At 42.8% G+C, this 26,421-nt stretch overlaps 1 protein-coding gene across 1 annotated transcript in view; it reads right to left on the reverse strand.

The window, feature by feature from the left end:
* The window catches only part of ptc (protein patched), a 565,812-nt gene that overhangs the window by 218,278 nt on the left and 321,113 nt on the right, over positions 1 to 26,421 (reverse strand). The window lies entirely within an intron of this gene.

Genomic DNA, 26,421 nt, shown 5'->3' on the forward strand with positions numbered 1-26,421 from the left:
TGGCAGTAATAATAACTAAGTACATCCAGCAGTAATAAAGCAGGTGGCAGTAATAATAACTAAGTACATCCAGCAGTAATAAAGCAGGTGGCAGTAATAATAACTAAGTACATCCAGCAGTAATAAAGCAGGTGGCAGTAATAATAACTAAGTACATCCAGCAGTAATAAAGCAGGTGGCAGTAATAATAACTAAGTACATCCAGCAGTAATAAAGCAGGTGGCAGTAATAATAACTAAGTACATCCACATCAGGTGGCAGTAATAATAACTAAGTACATAGCAGTAAAAGCAGGTGGCAGTAATAATAACTAAGTACATCCAGCAGTAATAAAGCAGGTGGCAGTAATAATAACTAAGTACATCCAGCAGTAATAAAGCAGGTGGCAGTAATAATAACTAAGTACATCAGTAATAAAGCAGCAGTAATAATAACTAAGTACATCCAGCAGTGGCAGTAATAATAACTAAGTACATCCAGCAGTAATAAAGCAGGTGCCAGTAATAATAACTAAGTACATCCAGCAGTAATAAAGCAGGTGGCAGTAATAATAACTAAGTACATCCAGCAGTAATAAAGCAGGTGCAGTAATAATAACTAAGTACATCCAGCAGTAATAAAGCAGGTGGCAGTAATAATAACTAAGTACATCCAGCAGTAATAAAGCAGGTGGCAGTAATAATAACTAAGTACATCCAGCATAATAACTAAGTACATCCAGCAGTAATAAAGCAGGTGGCAGTAATAATAACTAAGTACATCCAGCAGTAATAAACCAGGTGGCAGTAATAATAACTAAGTACATCCAGCAGTAATAAAGCAGGTGGCAGTAATAATAACTAAGTACATCCAGCAGTAATAAAGCAGGTGGCAGTAATAATAACTAAGTACATCCAGCAGTAATAAAGCAGGTGGCAGTAATAATAACTAAGTACATCCAGCAGTAATAAAGCAGGTGGCAGTAATAATAACTAAGTACATCCAGCAGTAATAAAGCAGGTGGCAGTAATAATAACTAAGTACATCCAGCAGTAATAAAGCAGGTGGCAGTAATAATAACTAAGTACATCCAGCAGTAATAAAGCAGGTGGCAGTAATAATAACTAAGTACATCCAGCAGTAATAAAGCAGGTGGCAGTAATAATAACTAAGTACATCCAGCAGTAATAAAGCAGGTGGCAGTAATAATAACTAAGTACATCCAGCAGTAATAAAGCAGGTGGCAGTAATAATAACTAAGTACATCCAGCAGTAATAAAGCAGGTGGCAGTAATAATAACTAAGTACATCCAGCAGTAATAAAGCCAGTAATAATAACTAAGTACATCCAGCAGTAATAAAGCAGGTGGCAGTAATAATAACTAAGTACATCCAGCAGTAATAAAGCAGGTGGCAGTAATAATAACTAAGTACATCCAGCAGTAATAAAGCAGGTGGCAGTAATAATAACTAAGTACATCCAGCAGTAATAAAGCAGGTGCCAGTAATAATAACTAAGTACATCCAGCAGTAATAAAGCAGGTGGCAGTAATAATAACTAAGTACATCCAGCAGTAATAAAGCAGGTGGCAGTAATAATAACTAAGTACATCCAGCAGTAATAAAGCAGGTGGCAGTAATAATAACTAAGTACATCCAGCAGTAATAAAGCAGGTGGCAGTAATAATAACTAAGTACATCCAGCAGTAATAAAGCAGGTGGCAGTAATAATAACTAAGTACATCCAGCAGTAATAAAGCAGGTGCCAGTAATAATAACTAAGTACATCCAGCAGTAATAAAGCAGGTGCCAGTAATAATAACTAAGTACATCCAGCAGTAATAAAGCAGGTGGCAGTAATAATAACTAAGTACATCCAGCAGTAATAAAGCAGGTGGCAGTAATAATAACTAAGTACATCCAGCAGTAATAAAGCAGGTGCCAGTAATAATAACTAAGTACATCCAGCAGTAATAAAGCAGGTGGCAGTAATAATAACTAAGTACATCCAGCAGTAATAAAGCAGGTGCCAGTAATAATAACTAAGTACATCCAGCAGTAATAAAGCAGGTGGCAGTAATAATAACTAAGTACATCCAGCAGTAATAAAGCAGGTGCCAGTAATAATAACTAAGTACATCCAGCAGTAATAAAGCAGGTGGCAGTAATAATAACTAAGTACATCCAGCAGTAATAAAGCAGGTGCCAGTAATAATAACTAAGTACATCCAGCAGTAATAAAGCAGGTGGCAGTAATAATAACTAAGTACATCCAGCAGTAATAAAGCAGGTGGCAGTAATAATAACTAAGTACATCCAGCAGTAATAAAGCAGGTGGCAGTAATAATAACTAAGTACATCCAGCAGTAATAAAGCAGGTGGCAGTAATAATAACTAAGTACATCCAGCAGTAATAAAGCAGGTGGCAGTAATAATAACTAAGTACATCCAGCAGTAATAAAGCAGGTGACAGTAATAATAACTAAGTACATCCAGCAGTAATAAAGCAGGTGGCAGTAATAATAACTAAGTACATCCAGCAGTAATAAAGCAGGTGGCAGTAATAATAACTAAGTACATCCAGCAGTAATAAAGCAGGTGGCAGTAATAATAACTAAGTACATCCAACAGTAATAAAGCAGGTGGCAGTAATAATAACTAAGTACATCCAGCAGTAATAAAGCAGGTGGCAGTAATAATAACTAAGTACATCCAGCAGTAATAAAGCAGGTGGCAGTAATAATAACTAAGTACATCCAGCAGTAATAAAGCAGGTGGCAGTAATAATAACTAAGTACATCCAACAGTAATAAAGCAGGTGCCAGTAATAAGATGTTAACTCAACAATCTGACAGCTTTGCCCACAACCTTCAAAATAAAAAAAGAGAAAACAGAGTTCAGGGTAGACTCACTCAAACACAAACACTGTGATAAAACGTCCAACGTGTGTCTGCATTAATGAAATGCATTATTAAATTATATATATATATATATATATATATATATATATATATATATATATATATATATATATATATATATATATATATATATATATATATATATACATATATACATATACATGGCACCAGCCTGACCGCACACAAAGCCACTTACATTAATTAAAATAGAATTACATAAAAGAAATGTAGGAGTCGAGCGGCTACCCAACCAGCAGAATGTGCTCACAGAAAACTGAAACACCACACACTGAGTTTTGTGTGTGTGTGTGTGTGTGTGTGTGTGTGTGTGTGTGTGTGTGTGTGTGTGTGTGTGTGTGTGTGTGTGTGTGTGTGTGTGTGTGTGTTTACTCACCTAAGTGTGGTTGCAGGGGTCGAGATTCAGCTTCTGGCCCCGCCTCTTCACTGATCGCTACTAGGTCCTCTCTCTCTCTCTCTCTCTCTCTCTCTCTCTCTCTCTCTCTCTCTCTCTCTCTCTCTCTCTCTGCTTCTTGAGCTTTGTCATACCTCGTCTTAAAGCTATGTATGGTTCCTGCCTCCACTACATCACCGGTTAGGCTGTTCCACTTCCTGACGACTCTGTGACTGAAGAAGTACTTCCTAACATCGCTGTGACTCGTCTGAGTCTTCAGCTTCCAATTGTGACCCCTTGTTTCTGTGTCCCCTCTCTGGAACATCCTGCCTATTCCATGCAGTATTTTGTATGATGTTATCATGTCTTCTCTGACCCTCCTGTCCTCCAGTGTCGTCAGTCCGATTTCCCTCAACCTTTCTTCGTAGGACATTTCCCTGAGCTCCGGTACAAGCCTTGTTGCAAACCTTTGTACTTTCTCTAATTTCTTGGCGTGTCTGACCAGGTGTGGGTTCTAAACTGGTGCTGCATACTCCAGTATGGGTCTGACGTACACAGTGTACAGTGTCTTGAACGATTCCTTACTAAGGTGTCGGAAAGCTATTCTCAGGTTTGCTAGGCGCCGGTATGCTGCAGCAGTTATCTGGTTGATGTGTGGATCCGGAGACGTGCTCGGTGTTATGGTCACTCCAAGATCTTTCTCCTTCAGTGAGCGTTGTAGCCTTTGTCCACCTAGCCTATACTCTGTCTGTGTTCTTCTCTGCCCTTCCCCAATCTTAATTACTTTGCATTTGGCAGGGTTGAATTCGAGAAGCCAGTTGCTGGACCATGTGTCCAGCGTGTCCAGGTCTCTTTGTAGTCCTGCCTGATCCTCGTCCAATTTAATCATTCTCATTAACTTCACATCATCTGCGAACAGTGACATTTCAGAGTCTATCCCTCCCATCACGTCATTCACATATATCAAAAATAGCACTGGTCCTAGGACCGACCCCTGTGGAACCCGGCTCGTCACAGGTGCCCACTGTGATACCTCATCACGTACCATGACTCGTTGTTGCCTCCCTGTCAGGTATTCTCTGATCCATTGCAGTGCCCTTCCTGTTATACACGCCTGATCCTCCAGCTTCTGCATTAATCTCTTGTGAGGAACTGTGTCGAAGGCCTTTCTGCAGTCCAGGAAAATGCAATCAACCCACCTGTCTCTCTCGTGTCTTACTTCTGTTACCTTGTCATAAAACTCCAGAAGGTTTGTGACACAGGATTTCCCTTCCATGAATCCGTGCTGGTTGTCGTTTACAATCTTGTTCCACTCTCCTCCTGATAATTTTCTCCATGACTTTGCATACTATACATGTCTCCTTTCTTAAAAATGGGGACTACATTTGCCATCTCCATACCTCAGGTAGTTGCCCAGTTACAAGGGATGCATTGAAGATTGTGGTTAGTGACACGCACAGCGTCTCTGTTCCTTCTCTAAGGACCCACGGGGAGATGTTGTCCGGACCCCTCGCCTTTGAGGTATCGAGGTCACTCAGCAGCTTCTGCACCTCCTCCCCCGTTGTTTGTATGTCATCCAGCACCTGTTGGTATATTCCCTGTTGGTGTTTCCTTCTGTGCTGTCTTCTCAGAGACCTTCCTGTCTCTAATGTAAATACTTCCTTAAATCTCATGTTGAGTTCCTCACATACCTAGTGATCGTTTCTTGTGAGTTCCCCACCTTCTTTCCTCAGCCTGATCATCTGGTCTTTGACTGTTGTCTTCCTCCTAATGTAGCTGTACAGCAGTTTCGGGTCAGACTTGACTTTCGATGCTATATTATTTTCATACTGTCGCTGGGCATCCCTCCTTACTTGTGCATACTCATTCCTGGATCTTCGACTAATCCCCTTATTTTCTTGTGTTCTTCGCCTTCTGTACTTTTTCCATTCCCTATTGCACTTAGTTTTTGCCTCCTTACCCCCTCAGGTAAACCAGGGGCTCGTTCTGGTCTTCCCATTATTTCTGTTGCACTTGGGAACAAACCTTTCCTCTGCCTCCTTGCAATTTGTTGTTACGTATTCCATCATTTCGTTTACCGACTTTCCAATCAGTTCTCTGTTCCACTGAACCTCTTGCAGGAAGTTCCTCAAACCTATGTAGTCCCCCCGTTTATAGTCTGGGTTTTCCCATTCAACTCCTGTTACCCTCTCCACTTGTAACTCTACTATGAATTCAAAAAACAGAACCACGTGGTCACTAGCTCCTAGAGGCCTCTCATATGTGATGTCCTCAATGTATGAACTGCTCAGGGTGAACACAAGGTCCAGTCTGTGTGTGTGTGTGTGTGTGTGTGTGTGTGTGTGTGTGTGTGTGTGTGTGTGTGTGTGTGTGTGTGTGTGCACATGCGTGTGTGTGTGTGTATACATGCATGTGTGTGTATTTCTGAGTGTATGTACACTGAGAGACATACTCCTCACAGTATGTATACACTGAAAGACTTACACCTCACAGTATACATACACTGAGAGACATACACCTCACAGTATACATACACTGAGAGACATACACCTTGCAGTATGCATGTTGGGAGGGTTCGTGGAGATGTGATGGTTGAAGTTAAGCAGTCATTGGATGGTAACACTTATATTAGCAGAGTGTGAGAGGGAGAGGCCCAGCCTGCCTTTGTTGCCTGTGGACCTAAGCGTGGACAACTGAGGTGGAGGCCGGGAGCGCAGTGCTCTCACGCGGCATCACGTGACGTCACAAAAGCTAGTCACTGAGCCTAGCAAGGGGTCAGCTATGTAAAACATATGGATGGTACTAACTATGATACTCATATAACATGCATAAACAGGGCATCAGCAACTATGCTGACAGCTCGGTCATGTTACGTATGTCGTCTCGACATACAGTACTATGCTATAGGCTGAACAGGCAGGTGACTCTGGGCTGATTCTATACAATAGCAAAGACATATGTAACTTAGAACTAATGGATGGTATCGTAATGGATGTTAACATAATGGGTGTTAATGTAATGGGTGTTAACATAATGGGTGTTAACGTAATGCATTATGAATTATAAGTACAAATCATAGTATAATAAAGGATGGAATTGATCGATCGATCTGCATTCATGCACTCTACGGATTCTGAGGAAGAATATATATTTACAAAGGTGAAAGTAATTAACAGCAAAAACAAATCTGGTGCACACAGATCATTACTGCTAAATTCTCAGAATTCGGAGGGAACGTGAACACACAAAAAAAAAAAATTCTGAAAACTGATCAGCTAATAATAAACACACAGTGGACAACTTCATTCATCTTGAACATGGAATTATACAGACTATGTACATTTAAACCTAACTCTGCGAGGGTAAGATTTACATATGCAGAATGGTTATCGTCTTTGGGAGGATCAAATTCCTTTGCAATGGCTAATACATGCCTTGACTGAGGGAGATCTGAACAATTATCTACAAAAGATACTTGGGGGTTTCTCATTACTTGTCGAGTACGCAAAGAATAACGACATTCAGGTTGATCATCTGGCTGAGTGATAGAGGTAGAGGGTACAGAGTCAGGAGGACTGTCAGCGTCTGTCACATTAGTCTGGGTTGAAATATCCTCAACATCGCATACTAACATCATATGATCTGAATGCGATTCTTTATAATGACCAGTACTAATTTCTCTAACCTTATACTCTGCCTCCTTACAATTTGTTGTTACGTATTCCATCATTTCGTTTACCGACTTTCCTATCAGTTCTCTGTCCCACTGAACCTCTTGCAGGAAGTTCCTCAAACCTATGTAGTCCCCCCATTTATAGTCTGGGTTTTCCCATTCAACTCCTGTTACCCTCTCCACTTGTAACTCTATTATGAATTCAAAGCACAGAACCACGTGGTCACTAGCTCCTAGAGGCCTCTCATATGTGATGTCCTCAATGTCTGAACTGCTCAGGGTGAACACAAGATCCAGTCTGTGTGTGTGTGTGTGTGTGTGTGTGTGTGTGTGTGTGTGTGTGTGTGTGTGTGTGTGTGTGTGTGTGTGTGTGTGTGTGTGTGTGTGTGTGTGTACATGCGTGTGTGTGTGTGTACATGCGTGTGTGTGTATTTCTGAGTGTATGTACACTGAGAGACATACACCTCACAGCATGCATACACTGAGAGATATACACCTCACAGTATACATACACTGAGAGACAGACACTTTACAATATACATACACTGAGGGACATACACCTCACAGTATACATACATTGAGAGACACACCTCACAGTATACATGCACTGAGACATACACCTCACAGTATATATACATTGAGAGACATACACCTCACAGTATACATACACTGAGGGACATACACCTCACAGTATACATACACTGAGGGACATAAACCTCACATTATACATACACTGAGAGACATACACCTCACAGTATACATATATCCCTGTTTTAGGAACTGAGAGTGTTCCTGACTGGACGGGGCGACCCTCGTATAATTGACAGGTTTTAAACCCAATTAAGCAAGCAACCAGCACTAGACATGTAAAGTGACTCGATCAAGGGAAGGGAATTAGGAGAATGGTGGCTCACAGAGCATGCTGAATGTATGGTGTCACGCCACCATTGTGACGGTTGTGGTTGATACACCTTATCTGTGGTCAGTATGCATCTGTTACAGTCTTCTGTCAGGTGAGGATCACCAGACCTCCTACCTAGGTATATCGTGGGGAGGGAGGGGAGAGATAGAGGGAGAGGGACGTGGTGAGGGAGGGGAAAGAAAGGGAAGGCCAAGAGATAGAAGGGAAGGCGTTGGAGGAACAGAGAGAGAAGTGAGAGGTAGAGATGAAGGAAAGGAAGAGTGGGGGAAGGGAGATATGGTGGAAGAGGGATGAAAGAGAGGAGAAGGTAAGAATTTCTGGGAGGAAAGATACGGGAGAAAGAGAGAGAGAAACAGACAGACAGACAGACAGAGAAAGAGGAAAAAGTGGAGGACAACAATATAATCTTTAACGAGGACAAGTTTCAGTCGGAAGAATGGAGGAAATGAAGAGGATAATGGAGTACAGGACAAACTTAAATCATTCAATGTTCCATTGATATCACAGAGAAAATGATAGGCTGGATAATTAGAACTTTCAATACAAGAGTTCTTGAACCAATGATGATACTCTTCAAGTCACTTGTTCTCTCGAGGGAGGAATACTTCTGCATACTGAAGGTCACCTTCAAGGTTGGCCACACTGCTGAGCTGGAAAACGTACAGAGAACTTTCACTGCTCAGGTAGAGTTAGAAACGCATTTGAACAACTGGGAATGCTTGAAGTCACTTCAATTGTATTCCTCAGAACGTAGGCAAGAAAGGTACATAATAATTTACACTTGGAAAATCCTTGAGGAACTGCTTCCAAACCTGAATACCGAAATCACTCCATATGACAACAAGAGACTTGGCGGACGGTAAAAAATACCTCCATTACACAGCAGAGGCATGAAGAGTACACAGAGAGAACCCGATCAGTGTCAGAGGTCCCCGACTCTTCAACACCCTCCCTCTATCCACAAGAGGAATTAAAAATCCTATGGCTGTCTTCAAGAGGGAAAAATCATAAGTTTCAATCACGGAGTTCTTGATCATCCTGGCTGTGGTGCATACGCTGGACTGCGTGCGGCCAGCAGTAACAACTACCAGGAAGTCTGGTTTGAGACCGGGCCGCGGGGGCGATGACCCCCGCAAGCAGAATAAGGTAAACAAAGTAATGTTGAGATGAAGAAATACATCTGTGAGTGAGAGACGACTGCTGAGAAACTGAGAGAAATATTTAATGTGTTTATGTATGTCGGTAGTAGAGTGGTAGACTACCACCCAGGGAGGTACTACCATCCTGTGGTAGTAGAGTGGTAGACTACCACCCAGGGAGGTACTACCATCCTGTGGTAGTAGAGTGGTAGACTACCACCCAGGGAGGTACTACCATCCTGTGGTAGTAGAGTGGTAGACTACCACCCAGGGAGGTACTACCGTCCTGTGGTAGTAGGATGGTAGACTACTGCCCAGGGAGGTACTACTGTCCTGTGGTAGTAGGTCGGTAGACAGCAACCGCCCAGGGAGGTACTACCGTCCTGTGGTAGTAGGGTGGTAGACTACCACCCAGGGAGATACTACCGTCCTGTGGTAGTAGGTCGGTAGACAGCAACCGCCCAGGGAGGTACTACTGTCCTGTGGTAGTAGGTTGGTAGACAGCAACCGCCCACGGAGGTACTACTGTCCTGTGGTAGTAGGTTGGTAGACGGCAACAGCCCAGGGAGGTACTACCGTCCTGTGGTAGTAGGCTGTTAGACGGCAACCGCCCAGGGAGGTACTACTGTCCTGTGGTAGTAGGTTCGTAGACAGCAACTGCCCAGGGAGGTACTACCGTCCTGTGGTAGTAGGTTGGTAGACAACAACCGCCCAGGGAGGTACTACCGTCCTGTGGTAGTAGGTTGGTAGACAACAACCGCCCAGGTGAGGTACTACCGTCCTGTGGTAGTAGGTTGGTAGACAACAACCGCCCAGGTGAGGCACTACCGTCCTGTGGTAGTAGGTTGGTAGACAACAACGGCCCAGGTGAGGTACTACCGTCCTGAGGTAGTAGGTTGGTAGACAACCGCCCAGGTGAGGTACTACCGTCCTGTGGTAGTAGTTCGGTAGACAGCAACCGCCCAGGGAGGTACTACCGTCCTGTGGTAGTAGGTCGGTAGACAGCAACCACCCAGGGAGGTACTACCGTCCTGTGGTAGTAGGTCGGTAGACAGCAACCACCCAGGGAGGTACTACCGTCCTGTGGTAGTAGGCTGGTAGACAGCAACCGCCCAGGGAGGTACTACCGTCCTGTGGTAGTAGGTTGTTAGACGGCAACCGCCCAGGGAGGTACTACTGTCCTGTGGTAGTAGGTTGGTAGACAGCAACCGCCCAGGGAGGTACTATCGTCCTGTGGTAGTAGGTTGGTAGACAGCAACCGCCCAGGGAGGTACTACCATCCTGCCAAGTGAGTGTAAAACGAAAGCCTGTAATTGTTTTACATGATGGTAGGATTGCTGGTGTCCTTTTTTCTGTCTCATAAACATGCAAGATTTCAGGTACGTCTTGCTACTTCTACTTACACTTAGGTCACACTACACATACATGTACAAGCATATATATACACAACCCTCTGGATTTTCTGCTATTTTCTTACTAGTTCTTGTTCTTGTTTATTTCCTGTTATCTCCATGGGGAAGTGGAACAGAATTCTTCCTCCGTAAGCCATGCGTGTTGTAAGAGGCGACTAAAATGCCGGGAGCAAGGGGCTAGTAACCTCTTCTCCTGTATACATTACTAAAGTTAAAAAGAGAAACTTTCGTTTTTCTTTTTGGGCCACCCTGCCTCGGTGGGATACAACCAGTTTGTTGAAAGAAGATGTATTACATATATTTCTCTCTCTCTCTCTCTCTCTCTCTCTCTCTCTCTCTCTCTCTCTCTCTCTCTCTCTCTCTCTCTCTCTCTCTCTCTCTCTCTCTCTCTCTCTCTCTCTCTCTCTCTCACACACACACACACACACACACATACACACACACACACACACTGAGGTGGGAGGCAGGACACCTGACATATGAGTGACTACAACTCTGACTGCCCAGCTGATTACCGTGACGCCCACACAACGATGACGCCCACACCAAACAAACCTCCCACCCATCCAAAAACAGCCGCCCACCCATCCACAAGTCACTGTACCCTTACCATGTTATATACCCTCGACCGGTGCCGAGAGTTTTTTGTTGCTTGCCTTTTAAACCAGGCTGTTGCTGTTAGCGGACTGCTAACCTTCAGAGCAATCATAGGCTGGTTCATCTGGCACTTGGTGGAGTAAGTGATTTAATTTCCTCTTCAAGATGTCTGCACTTGTACCGCCAATATTTCTAATAACTGCTGACAGCAGATTGAAGAGTCTTGGAGCACGCATGTTGATGCAGCGTTTTCATATTCTGCCCGTGGCGCCCCTGCTTTTATTGCATATATTGTACTCTCTTGTCGTACCTTACACTTACGTCAACAGCAAGAAACAATAGCAGCAGCAACAGTACCAAGAGTAGTAGCAGAAACAGTAGCATCAGCAGCAGTAGCAACAACAACGGTAAGAGCAGCAGTAACAATAACAGCAGCAGCAACGAAAGAACAGTAGCAACAGTAATAGAAACAGCAACAGTAACAGTAGCAGCAACAACAAAAACAACAGTAGCAGCAGCAGCCGCAGGAACAGCAGCAGCATCAACAACAACAGCAAAAATAGTGTCAACAACAACGGTAACAGCAGCATCAGTAACAACAACAACAACAACGGTAGTAGCAGCTACAGCAGCAGCAGTAACAGCAGAAACAACAACAGCAGTAACAACAACAGCAGTAACAACAACAGCAGTAGCAATAACACAGAACGGGTGGGGTTCGAACTCATGGCAAATGAGGCCTAAAATTGACAAGCTGTTCTGCCATGTGCTTTCACTCGTGTCATTGCGATTTCGTGATTCATTAATAAATTAATGCTGCGTAATGCAGCAGGCCTACCTAACTTACCATGGTTCAGCCTACATTTAGTGGATGCTGCTGTGCTGAATGCAGCAGAGGCTGCTTCAGGCTGACTGCCACCAGGATAGTTCAAGTATGTGAGTCAGCGGGTCACCAGTAGCAATAGCCTGGTTGACCAGGCTAGCACCAGACGAGCCTCGCCCATGGCCGGGCTCCAGGAGTAGAAAAACTTTCGGAACTTATCAAAGGTATGTCAAAAGTATATGATGAGTCTACCGTGTATATGTTAGCGTATACAACATTATATAATGTATACACCGAAATATTATGTCATAAATTTCTATCTCTCTCATCCCAGTCTCTTACACCACTCCAGCTCTGGCACAATGGAGATATCTTCACATAAAAGTCCGTTTCTTTGTGTATGGGAAAGGCCATCCTGAGAGCAGACAAGTCCCATGTGACAGTAACTCCAGTTCTGCTCGAACGAAATCTTTTAGGCTGCCGTGACTGATAAACCTTTTAACAAAATAATTGACGATATTCCCATTGTCTTAGTGAAGTATACCAGCTCAGACTGACACATTTCAATACTTCGTGTGAGTCCCAGCCTGCGTAATGATTCTAACAACATGCTCATTGGAGAAAACATCTGTAGATACTCAAAAATCCGGTAAAAGGAACTAATATACAATTTTTATTCATTCCATCACAAACGGAATTACTCCTTTATGATAAGTTTGAAAAGTTAGCTAAAAAAAAAGTACCTTGCAGGTAAATGAAAAATATAACCTTGGTAATTAATGAAAGCGAATATTACAGGAACACAGTTAGAAGCTTGAGTAGATCTATCATCCATGTTGATAACATGAACGTAGATAAGTATGTTTATGAAGCAACTTGCAATGTGAACAGACTGACTGATGTTGTAGCTGGAAAGCTGAGGCTTGGTTGCCTGGCAGACACACTCATGATCATCAATATAAATGCAAAGTTTGTGGTCAGTCTTCTGGTCTCTATCTTGAACACTTCGTGCTAAGTTGTTTATTTATTGAGGAATAGAGATAAACATTATAATAATCTATGTGATATGTCAAGATATCTTATTAATAAAAGTAAGATACTACTTGGAGTCTACCTGGAGGGTATTCCGGGGATCAACGCCCCCGCGTCCCGGTCCATGACCAGGCCTCCAGGTGGATCAGGACCTGATCAACCAGGCTGTCACTAGACATACTAAGTAAATTTCCTAAATTTGTTTGAAACAGATAAGTCAACTACAGACATAAATCCAGATGTACTCTTGTTAACCCACTGGGAGCCTAGCTCCTGGGCCTTTTGTGTATCCATATGCTCTTGCGCTACCGTCCACAGGGTGGATATGGGGTGCACAATAAACTAGCCACTTCGGTGGCAAAATCTAATTCTCTTCGTGATTGAATATGACAAAGAAACACTTAATAGGTAGCAGCACACTGCTGAGGTATCCACTTTTTTTTTTCTAAATAAAAGAAAGCCGCACCAACAGATGTAGCAACAACAACAGCAGAAGTAGCAGCACAGGTGCCAGAGGGCACGACATACGACCCCAGACTCACAAAGAGAAGCTTGGCATTCCGTTAGGGAGGTACCTGGGACCTTCATCAACACCGGCGACGAGGGGCGCCCTCCCTCCCTCCCTCCCTCGGCTTGATTAAGACATCCTTCTGCACCAATATGGAAGGTGAAAGGGCAGGTCCTTCCTTCATGGCTGGGTGGGGAAGGTACTAGCGAGGATGGGAGGTCCTTCCTAAACGGAGAACTGGGGATGGATAGGATGCATTTTTTATGTCACAAAGTTTATCTTTACAGACTATAATGAGCTGCTATTTTTGCCGCAGCTCATTTCAAAACTGACCTTGGCTATGGTAAAATATGATCTCCAAGGATGCAAGCCACAACAGTCGACCAAGCAACTTATTTAATGCAGCAGCTGTATGGAGCCCTGCCCTTATGCATCTTCCTGTCTGGAAATGCTTCCAGACACCAACGCTTTGCTAGACATGAACCATACAAGAATAGGGACGGATCTGTAGAGGAAAGATGATTTTATAGATGTGATAGGAGTAGACACAAACGAGATGCGAAAGAATGGAAGAGAGAGAATTGGAAGCAATACTAAAAAGACTGGGAACAGAAAAAGAGATAACATGACAGAATAGGAACGTAGCAAGAATGAGAGAGAAAAAAAGTCAGAAAATTTCAGAACTAGAACGGTGACGTAAAGCGGTAATGAGAGGCTAGAGTTGGTAGCGAGACGACAGGTTACCTGTAGACGACACCAGTGACTAGGTCACCGTCCCAGCAGCCAGGTCACCGTCCCAGCAGCCAGGTCACCGTCCCAGCAGCCAGGTCACCGTCCCAACAGCCAGGTCACCGTCCCAGCAGCCAGGTCACAGAACAGGAAGTCTGGCTGATGGTCTGATCAATCAGACTAAAGGCTCGAGTATGGGCCACCAGTGTCATCCAGGACACCAAAGACAAAACAAGGGAAAGAGTAATGACAGCTGGACTTAATTATCCTATGATAAATTGCCTGCGGTTGCTGGTCTTCTGCAGGAGGAGCCTTGAGGCGGCGCAGCAACAACGTACACTTTCAGATGAAGGTTCAAGAAGAATAACATTCTTTGAATATAAACGTGATGAAGTGAAGTTTTCAATTGTTTATTTTTTGTGCGTTTCTCGTTTTAAGTGTCGTGAAGAAGTGTCTGAAGAAGCCTCAGTTGTCGTTCAGTATTGCACAGCTGAGGAAGTCTTAAGCCTCGCTCAGTCTACTGTAGCTGAAAAAAAAAAAACTCAACTTTAAGCAAACCTTCCTCAATCTTAAACTTGGACAAGTTTTGCGAACATGAAGAAATCTTAAGTCATGCTAAGTCTCTTATATCTAAGAAGTGTCAAGCATGACTAAGTCTTCCGCAGCTGGGTAAGTCTCCCATCTTGTGGTGTGTTACTATATCTCGTGTTTCCTGCTTGAGAACTTAACGAATGTATTCTGATAATATGAAGGAAAAGTACACTTTACTCTTGCTAGCGTGTACGACGACTCACAAAGAATCATTATTACTTGAAGACTAAAGACGCTTTTTTTCCTGACACTCTTAGAAGAGGCCAGAGTACCTACTTCCGAAACGACATGTCTGTCCACCTGGTCGTCGTATCTGAGGAGATATACCTCTTGTATCCTCTGCAGCTGTGGTCTATGTCTGAGAGGCACAGCTCAGGGATTATACTTTGTATAGCTCTCCAAGAGCTGACGTGCGTGTTTAAAAGGCAGAACCAAGGGATTGCCTCTCTCCTGGTGCCCTTGTGTGTAGCGGGGAGCTGAGAGAGACACCGCAGCTCCAGCCGTTCCTGGGTTGTGCCAGTGGTCGAGCCTCGGAGTACACTCTTCACTCCCCTGACTCACACAAAGATCCTCACTCCCCTGACTCACACAAAGATCCTCACTCCCCTGACTCACACAAAGATCCTCACTCCCATCACTCACACAGATCCTCACTTCCATCACTCACACATAAATCCTCACTTCCATCACTCACACATAGATCCTCACTCCCATCACTCACACAAAGATCCTCACTCCCTCCAGTCACACAGAGATCCTCACTTCTATCACTCACATATAGATCCTCACTCCCATAAAGATCCTCACTCCCTCCAGTCACACAGAGATCCTCACTTCCATCACTCACACATAGATCCTCACTTCCATCACTCACACAAAGATCCTCACTCCCATCACTCACACATAGATCCTCACTTCCATCACTCACACAAAGATCCTCACTCCCATCACTCACACAAAGATCCTCACTCCCTCCAGTCACACAAAGATCCTCACTCCCTTCACTCACACAAAGATCCTCACTTCCTTCACTCACACAAAGATCCTCACTCCCTTCACTCACACAGAGATCCTCACTCCCTTCACTCACACAAAGATCCTCACTCCCATCACTCACATAAAGATCCTCACTCCCATCACTCACACAAAGATCCTCACTCCCTTCACTCACACAGAGATCCTCACTCCCTTCATTCACACAAAGATCCTCACTCCCATCACTCACACAAAGATCCCCACTCCCATCACTCACACAAAGATCCCCACTCCCATCACTCACACAAAGATCTTCACTCCCATCACTCACATAAAGATCCTCACTCCCATCACTCACACAAAGATCCTCACTCCCATCACTCACATAAAGATCCTCACTCCCATCACTCACACAAAGAACCCCACTCCCATCACTCACACAAAGATCCCCACTCCCATCACTCACACAAAGATCCTCACTCCCATCACTCACATAAAGATCTTCACTCCCATCACTCACACAAAGATCCTCACTCCCATCACTCACATAAAGATCCTCACTTCCATCACTCACACAAAGATCCTCACTCCCATCACTCACATAAAGATCCTCACTCCCATCACTCGCACAAAGATCCTCACTCCCATCACTCACACAAAGATCCCCACTCCCATCACTCGCACAAAGATCCTCACTCCCATAAAGATCCTCACTCCCATCACTCACACAAAGATCCTCACTCCCATCACTCACATAAAGATCCTCACTCCCATCACTCACACAAAGATCCTCACTCCCATCACTCACATAAAGATCCTCACTCCCATCACTCACACAAAGATCCTCACTCCCATCACTCACATAAAGATCCTCACTCCCATCACTCACATAAAGATCCTCACTCCCATCACTCACACAAAGATCCTCACTCCCATCACTCACACAAAGATCCCCACTCCCATCACTCGCACAAAGATCCTCACTCCCATCACTCACATAAAGATCCTCACTCCCATCACTCACACAAAGATCCTCACTCCCATCACTCACATAAAGATCCTCACTCCCATCACTCACATAAAGATCCTCACTCCCATCACTCGCACAAAGATCCTCACTCCCATCACTCACACAAAGATCCCCACTCCCATCACTCGCACAAAGATCCTCACTCCCATAAAGATCCTCACTCCCATCACTCACACAAAGATCCTCACTCCCATCACTCACATAAAGATCCTCACTCCCATCACTCACACAAAGATCCCCACTCCCATCACTCACACAAAGATCCTCACTCCCATCACTCACATAAAGAGCCTCACTCCCATCACTCACACAAAGATCCTCACTCCCATCACTCACATAAAGATCCTCACTCCCATCACTCACACAAAGATCCTCACTCCCATCACTCACATAAAGATCCTCACTCCCATCACTCACACAAAGATCCTCACTCCCATCACTCACATAAAGATCCTCACTCCCATCACTCACACAAAGATCCTCACTCCCATCACTCACATAAAGATCCTCACTCCCATCACTCACACAGAGATCCTCACTCCCTTCACTCACACAAAGATCCTCACTCCCTTCACTCACACAAAGATCCTCACTCCCTTCACTCACACAAAGATCCTCACTCCCTTCACTCACACAGAGATCCTCACTCCCTTCATTCACACAGAGATCCTCACTCCCTTCACTCACACAGAGATCCTCACTCCCTTCACTCACACAAAGATCCTCACTCCCATCACTCACATAAAGATCCTCACTTCAATCACTCACACAAAGATCCCCACTCCCATCACTCACACAAAGATCCCCACTCCCATCACTCACATAAAGATCCTCACTCCAATCACACACACAAAGATCCCCACTCCCATCACTCACATAAAGATCCTCACTCCAATCACACACACAAAGATCCTCACTCCCATCACTCACACAAAGATCCTCACTCCCATAACTCACACAAAGATCCTCACTCCCATCACTCACATAAACTGCCGTCGAGGCAGCTACTGCCAAAATTAAGTCTGCATGTTCACTCACCAAATTATACTTACCGACCTGTGCTTGCCGGGGGTCGAGTTTAAGCTCCTGACCCCATCTCTTAAGCTACATCGACCAACATTACTTGTTTCTGACCTCTTGAGCCCAATTACACTGTATTTACTCTTCAAGTTGTGTAAGCAATGCGCCTCCGCCACTGACTCGTCTAACTTATTAGACTGTCTACCCTCACGACAGTGTTAAATTCTTGGTTTAAAAAAGCAAACACTACGACATATTTATTAGAAAACGTTTCGGTCCTGGGACCTTGATCACTTCTTATTTCAAGGACAGTAGTGACAGATATTTACTGTGTTTACGAAGCTCTTGTTGTCTGCCAGTAGTGACAGATATTTACTGTGTTTACGAAGCTCTTGTTGTCTGCCAGTAGTGACAGATATTTACTGTGTTTACGAAGCTCCTGTTGTCTGCCAGAAAGTGATTCATTATTTGGGCAAAATATTGTTCAGAAAAAAGACTTATTTTGGTCTTTTTTTGAGCAACAATTCTGCTTCCTGAAAGTGGATATTCAGCTTCTTATTGAGTCCCACTCAGTTTATGACTTGACGGACTCTATCATACATACTTGACGGACTCTATCATACATACTTGACGGACTCTATCATACATACTTGACGGACTCTATCATACATACTTGACGGACTCTATCATACATACTTGACGGACTCTATCATACATACTTGACGGACTCTATCATACATACTTGACGGACTCTATCATACATACTTGACGGACTCTATCATACATACTTGACGGACTCTATCATACATACTTGACGGACTCTATCATACATACTTGACGGACTCTATCATACATACTTGACGGACTCTATCATACATACTTGACGGACTCTATCATACATACTTGACGGACACTATCATACATACTTGACGGACTCTATCATACATACTTGACGGACACTATCATACATACTTGACGGACTCTATCATACATACTTGACGGACTCTATCATACATACTTGACGGACTCTATCATACATACTTGACGGACTCTATCATACACACTTGACGGACACTATCATACATACTTGACGGACTCTATCATACATACTTGACGGACTCTATCATACATACTTGACGGACTCTATCATACATACTTGACGGACTCTATCATACATACTTGACGGACTCTATCATACATACTTGACGGACTCTATCATACATACTTGACGGACTCTATCATACATACTTGACGGACTCTATCATACATACTTGACGGACTCTATCATACATACTTGACGGACTCTATCATACATACTTGACGGACTCTATCATACATACTTGACGGACACTATCATACATACTTGACGGACTCTATCATACATACTTGACGGACTCTATCATACATACTTGACGGACTCTATCATACATACTTGACGGACTCTATCATACATACTTGACGGACACTATCATACATACTTGACGGACTCTATCATACATACTTGACGGACTCTATCATACATACTTGACGGACTCTATCATACATACTTGACGGACTCTATCATACATACTTGACGGACTCTATCATACATACTTGACGGACTCTATCATACATACTTGACGGACTCTATCATACATACTTGACGGACACTATCATACATACTTGACGGACTCTATCATACATACTTGACGGACTCTATCATACATACTTGACGGACACTACATACTATCATACATACTTGACGGACTCTATCATACATACTTGACGGACTCTATCATACATACTTGACGGACTCTATCATACATACTTGACGGACTCTATCATACATACTTGACGGACTCTATCATACATACTTGACGGACTCTATCATACATACTTGACGGACTCTATCATACATACTTGACGGACTCTATCATACATACTTGACGGACTCTATCATACATACTTGACGGACTCTATCATACATACTTGACGGACTCTATCATACATACTTGACGGACTCTATCATACATACTTGACGGACTCTATCATACATACTTGACGGACTCTATCATACATACTTGACGGACTCTATCATACACACTTGACGGACATACTATCATACATACTTGACGGACTCTATCATACATACTTGACGGACTCTATCATGCATACTTGACGGACTCTATCATACATACTTGACGGACTCTATCATGCATACTTGACGGACTCTATCATGCATACTTGACGGACTCTATCATGCATACTTGACGGACTCTATCATGCATACTTGACGGACTCTATCATGCATACTTGACGGACTCTATCATGCATACTTGACGGACTCTATCATGCATACTTGACGGACTCTATCATGCATACTTGACGGACTCTATCATACATACTTGACGGACTCTATCATACATACTTGACGGACTCTATCATACATACTTGACGGACTCTATCATACATACTTGACGGACTCTATCATACATACTTGACGGACTCTATCATACATACTTGACGGACTCTATCATACATACTTGACGGACTCTATCATACATACTTGACGGACTCTATCATACATACTTGACGGACTCTATCATACATACTTGACGGACTCTATCATACATACTTGACGGACTCTATCATACATACTTGACGGACTCTATCATACATACTTGACGGACTCTATCATACATATGACGGACTCTATCATACATACTTGACTGACTCTATCATACATACTTGACGGACTCTATCATACATACTTGACGGACTCTATCATACATACTTGACGGACTCTATCATACATACTTGACGGACTCTATCATACATACTTGACGGACTCTATCCTACATAACTGACGGACTCTATCATACATACTTGACGGACTCTATCATACATACTTGACGGACTCTATCATACATACTTGACGGACTCTATCATACATACTTGACGGACTCTATCATACATACTTGACGGACTCTATCATACATACTTGACGGACTCTATCATACATACTTGACGGACTCTATCATACATACTTGACGGACTCTATCATACATACTTGACGGACTCTATCATACATACTTGACGGACTCTATCATACATACTTGACGGACTCTATCATACATACTTGACGGACTCTATCATACATACTTGACGGACTCTATCATACATACTTGACGGACTCTATCATACATACTTGACGGACTCTATCATACATACTTGACGGACTCTATCATACATACTTGACGGACTCTATCATACATACTTGACGGACTCTATCATACATACTTGACGGACTCTATCATACATACTTGACGGACTCTATCATACATACTTGACGGACTCTATCATACATACTTGACGGACTCTATCATACATACTTGACGGACTCTATCATACATACTTGACGGACTCTATCATACATACTTGACGGACTCTATCATACATACTTGACGGACTCTATCATACATACTTGACGGACTCTATCATACATACTTGACGGACTCTATCATACATACTTGACGGACTCTATCATACATACTTGACGGACTCTATCATACATACTTGACGGACTCTATCATACATACTTGACGGACTCTATCATACATACTTGACGGACTCTATCATACATACTTGACGGACTCTATCATACATACTTGACGGACTCTATCATACATACTTGACGGACTCTATCATACATACTTGACGGACTCTATCATACATACTTGACGGACTCTATCATACATACTTGACGGACTCTATCATACATACTTGACGGACTCTATCATACATACTTGACGGACTCTATCATACATACTTGACGGACTCTATCATACATACTTGACGGACTCTATCATACATACTTGACGGACTCTATCATACATACTTGACGGACTCTATCATACATACTTGACGGACTCTATCATACATACTTGACGGACTCTATCATACATACTTGACGGACTCTATCATACATACTTGACGGACTCTATCATACATACTTGACGGACTCTATCATACATACTTGACGGACTCTATCATACATACTTGACGGACTCTATCATACATACTTGACGGACTCTATCATACATACTTGACGGACTCTATCATACATACTTGACGGACTCTATCATACATACTTGACGGACTCTATCATACATACTTGACGGACTCTATCATACATACTTGACGGACTCTATCATACATACTTGACGGACTCTATCATACATACTTGACGGACTCTATCATACATACTTGACGGACTCTATCATACATACTTGACGGACTCTATCATACATACTTGACGGACTCTATCATACATACTTGACGGACTCTATCATACATACTTGACGGACTCTATCATACATACTTGACGGACTCTATCATACATACTTGACGGACTCTATCATACATACTTGACGGACTCTATCATACATACTTGACGGACTCTATCATACATACTTGACGGACTCTATCATACATACTTGACGGACTCTATCATACATACTTGACGGACTCTATCATACATACTTGACGGACTCTATCATACATACTTGACGGACTCTATCATACATACTTGACGGACTCTATCATACATACTTGACGGACTCTATCATACATACTTGACGGACTCTATCATACATACTTGACGGACTCTATCATACATACTTGACGGACTCTATCATACATACTTGACGGACTCTATCATACATACTTGACGGACTCTATCATACATACTTGACGGACTCTATCATACATACTTGACGGACTCTATCATACATACTTGACGGACTCTATCATCATACATACTTGACGGACTCTATCATACATACTTGACGGACTCTATCATACATACTTGACGGACTCTATCATACATACTTGACGGACTCTATCATACATACTTGACGGACTCTATCATACATACTTGACGGACTCTATCATACATACTTGACGGACTCTATCATACATACTTGACGGACTCTATCATACATACTTGACGGACTCTATCATACATACTTGACGGACTCTATCATACATACTTGACGGACTCTATCATACATACTTGACGGACTCTATCATACATACTTGACGGACTCTATCATACATATTTGACGGACTTTATCATACATACTTGACGGACTCTATCATACATACTTGACGGACTCTATCATACATACTTGACGGACTCTGTCATACATACTTGACGGACTCTATCATACATACTTGACGAACTCTATCATATATACTTGACGGACTCTATCATACATACTTGACGGACTCTATCATACATACTTGACGGACTCTATCATATATACTTGACGGACTCTATCATACATACTTGACGGACTCTATCATACATACTTGACGGACTCTATCATATATACTTGACGGACTCTATCATACATACTCTTAACTTGACGGACTCTATCATACATACTCTTAACTTGACGGACTCTATCATACATACTCTTAACTTGACGGACTCTATCATACATACTCTTAACTTGACGGACTCTATCATACATACTCTTAACTTGACGGACTCTATCATACATACTCTTAACTTGATGGACTCTATCATACATACTCTTAACTTAACGGACTCTATCATACATACTCTTAACTTGACGGACTCTATCATACATACTCTTAACTTGACGGACTCTATCATACATACTCTTAACTTGACGGACTCTATCATACATACTCTTAACTTGACGGACTCTATCATACATACTCTTAACACTGTAAATGGGATGTGCTTCCAACACTTCCTTGTCCAGATTATTTCGCATCACAGTTGCCCACAGGATGAATCACCTTCTGACAAACCTGTGACTCAGTTGCGTATTTAACCTCAATCTTTGCCTCCTTGGCCTTTAAGTCTAGTTTTGTTTATCCTCTGAGGGACTCTGGGTATTTTGTACGTCGCAATTAAGTCTCCCTTGGTTCTCGTCCCTTATTTTAAGATGTTTTTCTTGTGTACGAATGGTATATAATACCGACAAGATGAGAGTAAGACACATGTGCAACATCTGGGTATCTTTATTGTAGACGTTTCGTCATCCAGTGGCTTTATCAATACAAATTCCAGGACATAACTTGAAGACAGTAGAACTTCAAGTTATGTCCTGGAATTTGTATTGATAAAGCCACTGGATGGCGAAACGTCTACAATAAAGATACCAAGATGTTGCACATGTGTCTTACTCTCAAGATGTTTTTCTTGTTAAGACGCTCCTCTCAGCTCCTGGTCTACTCTCAATATCACTGGATCTTCTCTAACTTCTAGTAGGGCCTCAGTGCTACCTTTGATATACGTGTGACATACCATTGATGAGCCCGGCCATGGTCCAGGCTCCTCTGGTGCTTGCCTGGTACACCAGGCAGTTGCTGCTGTATGCCCACTGCCCCACATCATAGCCTGGTTGATACGGCACCCAGTGAAGACACTTGTCCTGTTTTCTCTTGAACTCTTCTGCGCCGTAATACACAAAGATCCTTCACATATTTCTTTCGTTCTGTTATTTGCTCTTCCACTTTCTATAAAGTGTTTATTTTTGGTTCCTCATTCTTACCAAACTTAAGCAGTTGGAGTCAGTCATCTGTAAACATTATATGGCTTCCGCTGCCCCTTTGAAACACCTTTGAAGGATTTCGAGAGTTTTCCTAATCCTGCAGCCTGGCCCTGGGCCAGCCTTGTTTGGTGCTTGCCTGCTCAACCAAGCTGTTACTGCTAGCTCACATAACTGTCACAACATTGTTGACCTGGCACTTGGTGGAGCTGCTTGTCCAGTTTTTTTTTTTTTTTTTTTTTGAAGACTTCCACACTTGTCCCAGCAATGTTTGTGATGTCTTCTGGTAAGCTGTTAAATAATCTGAGACTTCATCAACAACAACATTAACTGTGATCAAATAAATCATAAACTTAGCGAGATACACAGAGATGATGACATGACCAGCCAAGATCTAAACTAGTTTCTCCAGAGTATAAGCTTATTGCTGCTTGAAGTATGTTCCAGACACGTGCCTCTACGGCAGAGAAGATGCAAACTTAAGAGAGAGAGAGAGAGAGAGAGAGAGAGAGAGAGAGAGAGAGAGAGAGAGAGAGAGAGAGAGAGAGAGAGAGAGAGAGAGAGAGAGAGTGCGATCCCTCTAAAGGCGAAGACGACGGAGAATATCTTCTCACGAAGGAAAACTCGGGTTAGAGGAATGGGGAACATCCAGCACAAACTGACTGAATCATATAGGATCCCAGAAGAGACAGAGGGAGTAAAGAGACATAAATGAAATTAGAAAAAATCCCAAATAATTATTGTCTTATGCAAAAACTACAACCAGTATCGGGCCTTTACTTGAAGGAGGCGGAACATACACTGATGAAAAACAGGAAATGAGTGAAATATTGAAGCCACACTATGACTGTGTTCAGTGAACCAGTCATCAGTCTACACATCAAAGACCATAACAAGTTTTTCATGAATGAGACTCAAAATACTGCCAACTTCTCCACAGTTTCTGATGTAACTCTCCACAGGTGACTTTGAAGAAGTCATTCACAACATGATCAATCATTCTGCTCCAGCCTCACACTCCTCGAATTCCATATTCATCAAAAACTGCATAAAACCATTATTTCGAGGCTTTTGCATTTTATGGAGGAGTCTGGACACTGGTGTCATCCCAGTCATTGAAAGCTACTAATGTTGCTCCACTTCACAAAGGCGGCAGTAAAACAATTGCAAAAACATAAAGACCAATAGGATTCTAAGAAGCAAGACTGTCAATCACATGGAATGACAAGAGTTACATACTCCAGGGCAACGTGGGTTTAGTGAAGGTCACTACTGTCTTTCACAACTGCTAGATCATAACAACGTTGTCCTGGATGCTCTGGAAGACAAACTAAATACTGATGTACTGTACACTGATGTTACAAAAATCTTCGATAAGTGTGACCATGGTGTGACAGCGCACAAAATGCCTGCAGATGGATATTTAATAAACAGAACCCAGAGAGTAGTAGTAAACAGTGAATGTTGGAGGCTGCCACAGTGAAAAGTTCTGTTCCTCAAGGCACAGTACTCACCCCACTTTCTTTTTCTCATTTTTATATCCGACATTGACAAGAACATAAATCGTAGCACCATAACATTCTTTGCTGATGACACCAGAATCTTTATAATATTCGCATCAGTCGAAGACACAACGAATCTTCAGGCGAATATAAATCAAGTCTTTTAGTGAGGTACAGCCACAATATGCTTAGCGAGAACAAATTTCAGTTGATCCGCTATGGAAGAATGGAGGAAATGAAGACTAACGGAGTACATTTCCTCAAATCAGTACCTGACCAGCTAGGCTGTGGTTCATATGTTCGATTTCATGCGGCCAGCAGTAACAGCCTGGTTAATCAAGTCTTGATCATCCCGGAGGGCTGGTCGAGGACCTGGTCCCGGGGGAATTAACCCCAGGAAATGTCCTTCAGGTATTCAGGTATCACGGTTGTTGATACACTGTTCTTTTATTGTGCCCATGGCACCTCTGCCTTTCACTGGATTGATTCTACATTTTCTCCCATATCTCTCACTCCAGTAAGTTGTTACAGCAGTGTGCAAATTAGGGACAAGTATTTTCCAGGTATATGTTATCATGTATTACTTTGACAAGTTGGTTACTATGAACCGC

The sequence above is a fragment of the Cherax quadricarinatus genome, chromosome 8 (genome assembly GCF_038502225.1).
Source record: "Cherax quadricarinatus isolate ZL_2023a chromosome 8, ASM3850222v1, whole genome shotgun sequence".
Lineage (NCBI taxonomy): Eukaryota > Metazoa > Arthropoda > Malacostraca > Decapoda > Parastacidae > Cherax > Cherax quadricarinatus.